At 48.8% G+C, this 13,758-nt stretch overlaps 1 protein-coding gene and 1 pseudogene across 2 annotated transcripts in view; both read left to right on the forward strand.

Moving 5' to 3' along the window:
- LOC124552410 (disintegrin and metalloproteinase domain-containing protein 10) overlaps positions 1-13,758 on the forward strand; it is a 523,851-nt gene that overhangs the window by 342,060 nt on the left and 168,033 nt on the right. The window lies entirely within an intron of this gene.
- On the forward strand, positions 3,737-3,854 carry LOC124552791 (annotated as a pseudogene).

Here is a 13,758-nt window from a genome sequence, read left to right on the forward strand (position 1 = left end):
ATTGTGAACTTATATGTACCTGATGTTCCGAAAGTGGAGTTTCGAGAAAATGAGAAAAGAATGTTCGCAGTGTTTTTGACTCACTGTGTGCCTCTTCCAGAACATTCCAGCAGCATAATCTTGCTGGCCAGCTGCTTCATTATCCTCTGTAGACTTCTTCAGGAGCCCAGAATGAGATTTCCACTCTGCAGCGGAGTGTCCGCTGATACGAAACTTCCTGGCTGATTAAAACTGCTTGCCGGACCGAGACTCGAACTGGGGACCTTTGCCTTTCGCGGGCAAGTGCTCCACCAGATGCGCTACCCAAGCACGACTCACGCCCCGTCCTCACAGCTTTACTTCCGCCAGTACCTCGTCTCCTACCTTCCAAACTTTACAGAAGCTCTCCTGCGAACCTTTCAGAACTAGCACTCCTGAAAGAAAGTATCCGGGACTCTGTATATTATGCAAAATTCTCCGACTGCTTCATAATTTCAGCGTTTCTTTTTCACGAGTAAATAGAAATAATTTATTTTCGATACACATAGTCATTTTTTGTTATCGTACATCATAGAAATTGGCAAAATAGAATACACGGGCAGTGCCAGGTTTGTCGCTAGTAAAAGTAATAGTAGTAGTAATAGTAATAATTGGCCTCTACTGCTATAAATACTATATTTTCTAGTGTTCTAACTCTTCTGCTTCGTCCGAAAAGAATATACATACATAGAAGCACTCACAAGTACATGGCAGATGTGGTGTCACCGCCAGACACCACACTTGCTAGGTGGTAGCTTAAATCGGCCGCAGTCCATCTAGTACATGTCGGACCCGCGTGTCGCCACTGTGTGATCACAGACCGAGCGCCACCACAAGGCAGGTCTGGAGATACGATATAGCACTCGGCCCCAGTTGTACGGACGACATTGCTAGCGACAATACGGACGAAGCCTTCCTCTCAATTGCCGAGAGACAGTTAGAATAGCCTTCTGCTAAGTCCATGGCTACGACCTAGCAAGGCGCCATTAGCCTTACCTAGTTTGAGAGTTATCGTATAAATGTCTCAAGAAGAACGTTGTAAACCAACAAAGAATAAATTTAAGTATATTCCAAAGCTACGTATTTTCTTGATAGCAGTCATAACGTATCCTGTTCCAGACTTGACGCCAGTCGGCGTGTGTGTACGCGTGCCTTTCGGCTCCCTTCTCAGTGTGGCGTAGCTAGCTTGTTACGCCACAACAGCAGATTCTACTGAAAGATGGTAGCGAGTACATTCAATATATCAAATGTTAGGAATTCTTTCCGTTAAGTATGAATCTTGGCAACGGCCTTGCCGCGAGATCACCGAAATTAAGCGCTGTCGGGCGTGGTCGGCACTTGGATGGGCGACCATCCAGCCGCCATGCGCTGTTGCCATTTTTCGGGGTAGCACTCAGCCTCCTGATGCCAACTGAGGAGCTACTCGACCGAATAGTAACGGCTTCGGTCAAGAATACCATCATAACGACCGGGAGAGCGGTGTGCTGACCCAACGCCCCTCCTATCCGCATCCTCTACTGAGGATGACACGGCGGTCGGATGATCCCGGTAGGCCACTCGTGGCCTGAGGACGGAGTGCTAAAAACTGCTTCCTAAGATTGTTCTGGAATCGTGTAATCATCGAGTAGTGGGCCTTTCTGTCTATGTGCACGGAGTATGTTACATTTGTCAACATGTAATCGCTGCCCCAAGCGTAGATCTTCAGGAGGTCTTGCAGACTCTCGTTACAATTATCTAGGGCTGCGGCTTCTCCGTGATGGTCCCGCTGAGTTTTGCACTAGTCAGTTTGTGTATATTGGTTCTATAACACTACCTTGCGGCACACCTGAAGTTACTTTCGCGTGTGAAGATTTCTTTCTGCAGCCGAAGCCTTCCTGCCCGCCACAGTGACTCGCAGTAGGAATAGTGGAGATGGCCCTGAGCACTATGGGAGGTCATCAGTCCCCTAGAACTTACAAGGGGAGGCCGCCAATTGTGAAATTCAGATTCGATTCATACTGCGCATAATAAAAGCTCATGGCCAGGGGAGTAATGTGGCAAAGCACGAAGATGCACTTTTCAGCCGTTGTCGAGAAAATCGACAGTTAAAAGAAACCGTTGCGGTGAAATACTCTCTACGATTAATAATTTTCTGCAGCGTCGTGGCGCAGCGGTAAGCGCTCGGGTTCGTAATCCGGAGGACACTGGATCGAATCTCGCGCCATGCAATTTTTTTATTATTAGTTTTTGTAATTCATATATATAAACTATTAATGAATTGCTTATGCATGTTGGTGAAGGCGGATCGCTCTCCAATTGTACGCCTCCATTTTCCCTTTTTTTTTTTTTAACAGGGTGTACCAAAGCTTTCCCGTCCGCACTGATTTTCGACGATGTTATAAGTTGCGCTAGGGACCGCATCTACCTTCTTTCGAAGTTAGCACGCAACTACGCTGTTATGCGGCGGCTCGTTTCGGCCCATTCAACATCTGTCCTTCAAGTGTAACGAGCGAGTAACGGAGTTTATATTTCATACCTGCCACAGCAAATTTGTGTTCGTGGGGTCTCTATTCTAATTCGAACGTTTGACTTACGCTATATTCGTTTCGGAATATCGTTTCTACGTCTTCCGTTAACTATACGTGGTTAACATTATGAAGACAATAACATTTGTGAAATACAACTTTGTTTGCGGAAAACATAATGATGTCTCCAGTTTTTCCACGACAAACGACTTTCAACAACTTATTATATGCATAATTGTTGCAACTGATTGCCGGGAATTAATTATATATATATATATATATATATATATATATATATATATATATATATATATTTGAATGATAAAAAACAAATACTTAAAAAAAAATTGCATAGCGCGAGATTCGATCCGGCGACCTTCGGATTACGAACCCGAGCCCTTACCGCTGCTCCACGACGCTGCAGAAAATTATTAGTCGTAGCGAGTATTTCACTGCAACGGTTTCTTTTAACTGTCGATTTTCTCGACAACGGTTGAGAAGTGCATCTTGGTGCTTTGCCACATTACACCTCTGGCCATGAGCTTTTATTATGCGCAGTATGAATCGAATCTGAATTTCACAATTGGCGGCCTCCCCTTGTTAGAACTACTTAAACCTAACTAATCTAAGGACATCACACACATCCATGCCCGAGGCAGGATTCGAACCTGCGACCGTAGCGGTCGCTCGGTTCCAGACTGTAGCGCCTAGAACCGCTCGGCCACCCCGGCCGGCGGTGGGGTTTGAGAGAGAGGAATTAGAGTTTTACAGATGTTGACCCAGATACTCGTATCAGTTTTTTCCGCATCCATCGTAACTGGATTTCACTTATTGAAGATTTTTCGAATGAACCTCGCCCTGGTGTTCAGTGGGGTAGCAAACATAACTGACGCCCGGGACGACACTTCATTGCCCCCACCCCCTCTTTATCGGCGCCCGAGGCACAACACTTCATTGGTGCATCCCCACCCGTCCATAAAGACATATGTTTTCCGAAAATTTGGAGACCATTTGGGCCCCATCTGCAAGTGGCACCCGTGGCTTAATAGACCCCCCTCCCCCATGACACCGCCGTCCCCCAACGATCCCACACCCCCTCCTCGCTATGATACTGCCGGTATTTCGCTTACCTGCGATTAGTTCTGTTTGTCGTTCCACTTTAAGTCGATCCGGACGCATTCTCGTAGCTATTTTGTGGAACTATCTGCTTCCAAGGCAACGGCCTTGCCGCAGTGGATACACCGGTTCCCTTGAGGTCACCGAAGTTAAGCGCTGTCGGGCGTGGTCTGCACTTGGATGGGTGACCATCCAGGCCGCCATGCGCCGTTGCCATTTTTCGGGGTGCACTCAGCCTCGTGATACCAATTGAGGAGCTACTCGACCGAATAGCAGCGGCTTCGGTCAAGAATAGCATCATAGCGACCGGGAGAGCTGTGTGCTGACTCCACGCCCCTCCTACCCGCATCCTCAACTGAGGATGACACGGCGGTCGGATGGTCCCAGTAGGCCACTCGTGGCCTGGAGACGGAGTGCTATGTATGAATCTTAAATGCATAGTTGGTTGCCGTCATTAGACTTATCTTGTCATCACGGCCCCCACGAGTACGATACACTGGAGGCTGTGATATATTTCTACACTCCAAGAAATGGAAAAAAGAACACATTGACACCGGTGTGTCAGACCCACCATACTTGCTCCGGACACTGCGAGAGGGCTGTACAAGCAATGATCACACGCACGGCACAGCGGACACACCAGGAACCGCGGTGTTGGCCGTCGAATGGCGCTAGCTGCGCAGCATTTGTGCACCGCCGCCGTCAGTGTCAGCCAGTTTGCCGTGGCATACGGAGCTCCACCGCAGTCTTTAACACTGGTAGCATGCCGTGACAGCGTGGACGTGAACCGTATGTGCAGTTGACGGACTTTGAGCGAGGGCGTATAGTGGGCATGCGGGAGGCCGGGTGGACGTACCGCCGAATTGCTCAACACGTGGGGCGTGAGGTCTCAACAGTACATCGATGTTGCCGCCAGTGGTCGGCGGAAGGTGCACGTGCCCGTCGACCTGGGACCGGACCGCAGCGACGCACGGATGCACGCCAAGACCGTAGGATCCTACGCAGTGCCGTAGGGGATCGCACCGCCACTTCCCAGCAAATTAGGGACACTGTTGCTCCTGGGGTATCGGCGAGGACCATTCGCAACCGTCTCCATGAAGCTGGGCTACGGTCCCGCACACCGTTAGGCCGTCTTCCGCTCACGCCCCAACATCGTGCAGCCCGCCTCCAGTGGTGTCGCGACAGGCGTGAATGGAGGGACGAATGGAGACGTGTCGTCTTCAGCGATGAGAGTCGCTTCTGCCTTGGTGCCAATGATGGTCGTATGCGTGTTTGGCGCCGTGCAGGTGAGCGCCACAATCAGGACTGCATACGACCGAGGCACACAGGGCCAACACCCGGCATCATGGTGTGGGGAGCGATCTCCTACACTGGCCGTACACCACTGGTGATCGTCGAGGGGACACTGAATAGTGCACGGTACATCCAAACCGTCATCGAACCCATCGTTCTACCATTCCTAGACCGGCAAGGGAACTTGCTGTTCCAACAGGACAATGCACGTCCGCATGTATCCCGTGCCACCCAACGTGCTCTAGAAGGTGTAAGGCAACTAACCTGGCCAGCAAGATCTCCGGATCGGTCCCCCATTGAGCATGTTTGGCACTGGATGAAGCGTCGTCTCACGCGGTCTGCACGTCCAGCACGAACGCTGATCCAACTGAGGCGCCAGGTGGAAATGGCATGGCAAGCCGTTGCACAGGACTACATCCAGCAGCTCTACGATCGTCTCCATGGGAGAATAGCAGCCTGCATTGCTGCGAAAGGTGGATATAAACTGTACTAGTGCCGACATTGTGCATGCTGTGTTGCCTGTGTCTATGTTCCTGTGGTTCTGTCAGTGTGATCATGTGGTGTATCTGACCCCAGGAATGTGTCAATAAAGTTTCCAAGTTTCCCCTTCCTGGGTCAATGAATTCACGGTGTTATTATTTCAATTTCCAGGAGTGTAGATTGTTCCTAAAGTACAATTAAAAATGTAAAAAAAAAAAAAAAAAAAATTAGGAAACGCTGTTCGTGGCTAACCGTCATGCAAAGATTGGTGCGATCATACCTAGCGAGTACAATCACTCAGTCGCAAGTTGAATTTAGGGGTGGCGGGGGGATACGACTCGTTGTTAACGTTTTGCAGAGCCAGCCTACCAAAAGGCGCTTTGCTTGTCTCCGCGGTGACATTGTGGCGTGTTGAAATGCCCACTCGTCTCTCCCACTATATTGCAAGCCTCCCCCATGTACACACAGAGACGGCGGTAAATCTCGACAAACAGCGCCTCGAGACACACACACACACTTTTAATCTTAAAGCACGCCTCCTCCCCCCTACCCTCCCCCTACCCACAGCCGCCCCTTTGTTATTTGTTTTCCGCGGATCTCGGGCGCCGCTTAACTCGCCTTGTCTGCGTTTCTTTGTCTCACTTCTGCGAGCGTCCCCGGCGCGGTTTTAGCGCGCTGGCGCGCCTTTCGTGTTTGCGGGTAAACTTCCCAGCTCCGGCGTTTCGCCCAAAGCCTGCCGTCGTCAGGAATCCCGCGTCCTCCCCTCCTCTGTGCTGTCCCGCGGCCCCGCGGCCGTGTAAAGGAGCTCTGCCAGTCTCGCCGGATGCAGGCGCGAGCTGCGATGAGGTTTCTACACCTAAGACTGCCGCCCATTAAAACTATAGCGCCACTCACGCACACTGGACTCGCATTCGGGAGGACGACGGTTCAATCCCGTCTCCGGCCATCCTGATTTAGGTTTTCCGTGATTTCCCTAAATCGTTTCAGGCAAATGCCGGGATGGTTCCTTTGAAAGGGCACGGCCAATTTCCTTCCCCATCCTTCCCTAACCCGAGCTTGCGCTCCGTCTCTAATGACCTCGTTGTCGACGGGACGCTAAACACTAACCACCACCACCACCACTCACGCCTGCAGCAGACGTCAGGCTAGGGTGAGCACGTGCTTAGATACACGATTGTTGTCCAGAAATGGAAACCACCATGAAAACCAGAAACGTTTTATTTGCAACAGTTATGTAGACCTTTCACCTACTTCTCTACATAGTCGCCGCTACAACTTTGAGTTCTGTCGTAGTGTTCTATCAACTCTGAAATATCCTCGTCGTAAAAAGCAGCCGCCTGTGCTTTCGGCCAGTTATCTGCACCGGTCTGCAGCTCGTTGTCTGTGGAAAAATATTGTCCTGAAAATTCCTGGCAGATTAAAACTGTGTGCCGGACCGAGACTGGAACTCGAGACCTTTGCCTTTTGTCTTCATAGCCAGCGATTCTGGTTAGCAGAGATGAGACTCAAGCCGAGCCAATTACGACGTTTTTGAGATTCCCGATTCTGGCGCAATTTCTCTGCTGCTGATGTGCAGATTAGCCGCGACAGCAGCTAAAACACCTACTTGGCCATCGTCATTTGTTGCAGGTCGTGGTTGACGCTTCACATGAGGCTGAACACTTCCTGTTTCCTTAAATAAAGTAACTATACGGCGAACGGTCCGGACACTTGAATGATGTCGTCCAGGATACCGCGCTGCATATATAGGACACGCCCGTTGGGCGTTTTGTTCACAATAGCCATACATCAATACGATATCGAGCTTTTCCGCAATTGGTAAACGGTCCATTTTAACACGGGTAATGTATCACGAAGTAAATACCGTCCGCACTGGCGGAATGTTACGTGATACCACGTACTTATACGTTTGTAACTATTACAGCGCCATCTGTCTCAAACAGAAAAAAGTGGTCCAACCAAAACATTCATATTTCTTTACGTACTACACGAATGTGTAATAAAAAAAATGGGGGTTCCTATTTAACTAAACGCAGTTGATATCAGTTTGAGCTATGGCAGCGACATCTAGTGGGCCAACCATAGCGCCATCTGGTTTCCCCCTTCAAGATAGACGAGTTTCGTTCTTTGTAGCTTTTTCGTTTGACTCTTATGTCGTGAGATACCAGGTGTACCGGTAGGAAGTGAGCGTTTTATTGTGAAAGTGAAACACTAATTTTGAATTGAAAAGTAAAAACATTTTATTCAAAGTACTGACCATTGCTTTCTATACATTTTGACCACCTTTCTGGCAATTTATGGACACCACGCCAATAGAAATGTTCGTCTTTTGAAGCAAACCAATCAGACACCCAATTTTCGACTTCTTCGTAGGAATCGAAGTGTTCCGCATCCAGTGCGTGTCCCATTGATTAAAACAAATGGTAGTCGGCAGGGGCCAAGTCTGGTGAATACGGCGGGTGGGGTAACAGCTCCCAGCCAAGTGTTTTGATTGTATCCTGAACCAGTTCTGCTGTGTGTCCAGGTGCATTGTCGTGTAAAAAAATTACTTTTCCATGTCTTCTCGCCCATTCTGGCCTTTTTTCGGTCAATGCATAGTTCAAATTGATCATTTGTTGTCTGTAGCGATTAGTATTCACAGTTTCACCGGGTTTTAGAAGCTCATGATACACCACACCTTTCTGATCCCACCAAACACAGAGCATTGTCTTCTTGCCGAATCGATCTGGTTTTGCAGTCGATGTTGATGGCTGTCCCGGATTAACCCATGATATTTCCCGTTTAGGATTCTTAAAATAAATCAATTCTTCATCGCCAGTAACAATTCGATGCAAAATTTATTTTCTTTCGTGTCTTTGAAGCAAAATTTGACAAATGGTTTTTGGTTTTCCATATGTCTTTCATTCACTTCGTGTGGCACCCATTTTCCACACTTTTGGGTCTTTCCCATAGCTTTCAAACGGTCAGAAATTGTTTGTTGTGCAACATTTAGGATTGCTGCCATTTGCTTCTGACTCATAGTATCATCTTCATCCAATACTGCTTGCAGTTCGGCGTCTTCGAACTTTTTTGGTGGTCTTCCACGTTCTTCATTTCTTACCTCAAAATCATTATTTCTGAACCTTTGAAACCACCTTTTACATGTTGCTTCTGATAGAGCACGATCACCTTATGCCTCGACAAGCATTCCATGCGACTCTGCAGCACTTTATTTTAAATGAAAACAAAAAAAATAATGCTTTCCGCAAATCATCACTTTCTGGTACAAAACTCGACATTGTTAACACGATGAAAACATGATGTTGTTTGTTCCCTGACCTGATGTATACTAAATATCTTTGACAGATGTCATACCAACCAAACAAAAAAAAAAAAATTAAGGCTCGTTCACATCAAATGTTCGCTATCGACACGTTTGTATCTTAACGCTCATTTCATACCGGCACACCTGGTATTTTGCCCAGTCACTATCAATGAACCACCCTGTAGATAGTTTAGTTTCAAAAGCCGATCGCACCGCTGGGGACTACTTGTTGTTAGACAGTAACGTGGTGTGTCTATTTGCGAGCGGCGATGTGACGGTCGTGTTTGCTCTTCTGTTGCAGGTAAGTCGCGGCGGCTGGTCGGATGTTGCGGAAGCCCGGCGCACTGTGGCAGCCGGAGTTCACACAGGGGAGGCGGGCGCCTTTGTCCCGCGCGTGGGCGAGGCCGGTCCGTGGCACGAAGTTACACTTTTCCTCCTCGCGCAGTGCTGCCTGCCTTGAGAGACTGCTTCGCAGCGCGCTCGCTCCACGCCGGCAGCGCAAATTGCATTCATTTGGCGGCGCTGCGGCACCGCTGCTGCTGCTGCTGCTGCTGCCGCGCCGTTCGCTCGCCAGCTTCCTGTGTCTCCCAGAGTGTTCAGACTCAAAGGAGAGCTGCGCGCACTTCCAGCTCGCCGCTCCTGCTGTACCTGTCTGTACTCCACAGTCCACGGTGTGTGACGGAGTGGTCTTCGTGTACCATCATCACTTGTCTCCTCTCCTGTTCCAGTCTTGAGTGTCGACAGGAAAGACCGACTGGTGGCAGATACCTGTGTGAACGCGAATCTCCCCAGTTTTACCGAATGTGTGTGAAATGTTGCCGGACTTTCCTGCTAAGGTCATCAGTCTCTAAGCGTACGCACTACTTAACCTAAATTATCCCAAGGACAAACACACACACCGATGCCCGAGGGAGGACTCGAACCTCTGCCGGGACCAGCCGCACAGTCCATGACTGCAGCGCCTTAGACCGCTCGGCTAATCCCTCGCGGCCAGTTGTACCTACATGGTCTTTTCTCTGCATACAGGGCGACTTTTTCCACCGTGTGCAAACTGTAGCAATTGACCGGTGAGATGATACGGAACGCAAAACGTCAAGGGAACTTCTGTCGAAAAATGAATCGTTTCCATGCTAGACTTAGTTACAGAGACCGCGGTCCAATACGCGCTATACCACGCAGCCACAGTTACAGTATGCACGGTTTCCTCCTAGAGGTTGATAGTGTTGTGACTTGGCAAGACAGCCAAGCCACTATGATTGGTAGCCGAAAAGCACGCGTTAAGCTCACGCAGGCTGGCGTGAGGTCTGGAACAGGACAATGTAATTAATATAGCCAATAAGGTGCGTTGCTGCTGGAATACTTAACTTTAATCCATAATTGGTGAACATCGGTCTGACGGTACATGCATCACAAGATAAATAGCAATTGATAATGGCGCCTTGCTAGGTCATAGCAAATGACGTAGCTGAAGGCTATGCTAACAATCGTCTCGGCAAATGAGAGCGTAATTTGTCAGTGAACCATCTATAGCAAAGTCGGCTGTACAACTGGGGCGAGTGCTAGGACGTCTCTCTAGACCTGCCGTGTGGCGGCGCTCGGTCTGCAATCACTGACAGTGGCGACACGCGGGTCCGACGTATACTAGCGGACCGCGGCCGATTTAAAGGCTACCACCTAGCAAGTGTGGTGTCTGGCGGTGACACCACAGATACTGTTCCTCATACGTCATGACCTAGCACCCTTTCCTTCGACAGTAATTGGTAATGTTGTGTCCGATTCACTCCTCTTGCTGACTCACTTTGTAGCGGACGTGATACAGCGTTGTACACAATGGTCCCGTATTCGAATCGAGAGCCTGCCAACATGTTGTTTATTTACAGAAAGGGAAATGCCAATGGCCGGCGGGCAACAAGGTTGTATCAGGAGACCTATCCCCACCAACAACCACCACAGCATTCAGTATCTGCAACAGTATCAGCAAGGAGGAAGTCGTGAAGGACGTACCCGAAATGTTCGGACACCAGACTTGGAGGAAAATTAACGTTGTGGAAAGCGCCCGCAAGTACAGGGTAAGCCAGACGACAGTGTGGAACATTCACCATGACAGCTGTTACTACCCTTATCACTTACACTGTGTGCAGAGCTTATATGCGACAGACTTTCCACATCGGCACCAGTTTTGCCACTGGTTTCTTCACCAGGCAACCACGATTCCGCGATTTGTTTCATCCACCCTGTTGACAGATGAGGCCATCTTTACGCGGAGTGGTATCTTCAACTTTCGTAACAGTCATCAGAGGGATGGTATGCACAACTCCCATGCTATGGTGACAGCGTATTATCAGCATCAGTACAGCAGGAATGTGTGGGCCAGGAAAACTGGCGACCGTATTTTGAGACCAGATCGCTTGCACGTCGCCTGACAGGCCGGAACTATTGACATTTTTGGTGGTGACTTTGCCTCCCCTGCTGGAAGAAGTGCCATTGATGATTCGAAGGGTTATGTGGCTGCTACATGATGGCGCTCCAGCCCACTTCGCCGTTAACGTCCGGACGCATCTCGATCGTGTCCTCCCTGGTCGATGGATCGGACGAGGGGGTCCAGTTGCACAGCCTGATCATTGACCGGATCTCAACCGGTGCCATTTCTGGTTATGAGGCCATCTCAAAAGTATCGCGTAATCAGAGCCCACTCCGAATGTGGAGACACTGAAGCAGCGTATTCGTACTACCTTTGACACAGTTAGGAAGAAGCCTGGCCGATATGAACGTGTGAGTCGGAACAAGCTACGGCGCGTGCACACATGCGTTGAGGTACGAGGGTGAGTCAAATGAAAACCTTAAACTTGTAATAACAAATCGAAATTTCGCGTCGTTAACGTGTAAGTTGGTAAGCGTGCTAAAAACAGCGTGCAGAATGGCCTGTAGGTGGCAGCATAGTGCAGATGCACACATACCGTCGTAGTATCAGTATAAATATGGCCGCCTCACTTACGACTTGCACCATGGAAGAACATCGTTCTGGTATTCGATTTTTGCATAGCGAAGGTGTGAAATCCATCGACGAATGCAGGTTCAGTATGGTGATGCGTGTTTGTCACAGCAGCAAGTCTACGAATGGAGTAGGAAGTTCACAAATGGTGTGACTTCAGTGGAAGATGCTCCTCGTCGAGGTCAGGCACAACGAGTTGTGACTCCACAAAACATTGCAGCAGTTGAAGTCATACTGAAGGAAAACCGCCGAGTGACACCGAATGACATTTCAGCGTCTTTACAGATTAGTCGTGGGTCAGCACACCACACTGTGCATGATGTGCTCCAGTTTCACAAAGTGTCTGCAAGATGCGAGCCACGGCAGCTGACTCCTTAAATGAGAGAACGACGTGTTGATGCTTGTGAAGAACTTCTTCCGCGGTTTGAACGAGATGATGATGGCTTCCTTGCACGAATCGTTAGTGCGGAAGAAACCTAGGTTCACTTCCACCAACCGGAAAAGAGTGTCTTCCTCACCCACCATATTCACCAGACCTTGCCTCAAGTTATTTCCTTATATTTGGACCACTAAGAGACGCAATGGGAGGAAAGAAGTTCCGTTGTGATGAAGAGGTACGCCACGCGGTGCATGAGTGGTTGAGCGGACTACTAAAAGAATTTTTTTCTAGAGGAATTTATGCACTTTGTAAGCGCTGGAGGACTTGCATAAGGGCGTGGGGCAGATTATATTGAAAAGTGATACAGCTTTATACCACTTCTGCACAATAAATAATATTTAAAAAAATATTTAAGGTTTTCATTGGACTCACCCTCGTATATGGAAACTATTTTCAACACGTACTGCAACTATGGCTGCATGGTACAGCGCACATTAGATCGCAGTCTCTGTAGCGATGTATGATTGAATAAATAGTTTCTAGCATGGAAACCGTGCATTTTCGCACATAAGTTCATCGGACCTTTTTTGTTCCGCATCGATCAGTCCCTAGAGTTTGTACACGGTAGAAAAAAATCACCCTGCATACATAGGAGAAAGCAATGTATTTGATGATTCTTCTAGTAACGTATGTTCTCGGAATTTTGAACCTTTCCGTGATGCGAACGTCCCTCTTTTTAGCTTCTGCCGCTGGAGTTGGAGGTAAATCTCCTTGTCGCTTTCATACTTAACAAGCGTACTTGTGAGGAGCCGGCCGCGATGGTCTAGCGGTTCTCGGCGCGCAGTCCGGAACCGCGCGACTGCTTCGGTCGCGGGTTCGAATCCTGCCTCGGGCATGGATGTGTGTGATGTCCTTAGGTTAGTTAGGTTTAAGCAGTTCTAAGTTCTAGGGGACTGATGACCACAGTAGTTAAGTCCCATAGTGCTCAGAGCCATTTGAACCAACTTGTGAGGAAATTCGTTGACCTTCTTTCGATCTCCTCTGTTTGCTCTTTCAGTCCCAACTGTTACGGTTTTGTAAGCTACCTCCTTCGTGGATAGGCTACATATCGTCAGTATATTCGAATGAATCTCAGTATGGCGTCTGGTTTACAGGGGCCGGCCGTTGTGACCGAGCGCTTCTAGGCTCTTCAGTCCGGAACCGCGCTGCTGCTACGGTCGCAGCTTCGAATCCTGCCTCGGGCATGGATGTGTGTGATGTCCTTAGGTTGGTTAGGTTTAAGTAGTTCTAAGTCTAGTGGACTGATGACCTCAGTTATTCAGTCCCATAGTGCTTATAGCCATGTGAACCATTTTGCTTTATGGGGCCTAGACCAAAATATGGAAACACCTCTATAAATGGTTGCTTGAACATAAACGAAGATGCCAGCCAGGCCTGCACCTGTATGTGAGCATGAACGCCACTTGTGCGACGTCTTCAGTAGGCTGCAAGGGTCAGTCGCGGTCAGGACGGTGTTCTGTGTACTTGTCAGTGCATTCGAACGTGAGCAAATTGTTGGTGCTAGTATGGCGCGTGCTTCCGCTACCAAGGTAGTCCAAGTGTTAGTTGTTTCGGGAGGCCCTGTACCAAAGATTTATACAGGGTGAAAATTATTTATACCGACAAACTGTGG

The sequence above is a fragment of the Schistocerca americana genome, chromosome 10 (assembly GCF_021461395.2).
Source record: "Schistocerca americana isolate TAMUIC-IGC-003095 chromosome 10, iqSchAmer2.1, whole genome shotgun sequence".
In the NCBI taxonomy this organism is placed as follows: domain Eukaryota; kingdom Metazoa; phylum Arthropoda; class Insecta; order Orthoptera; family Acrididae; genus Schistocerca; species Schistocerca americana.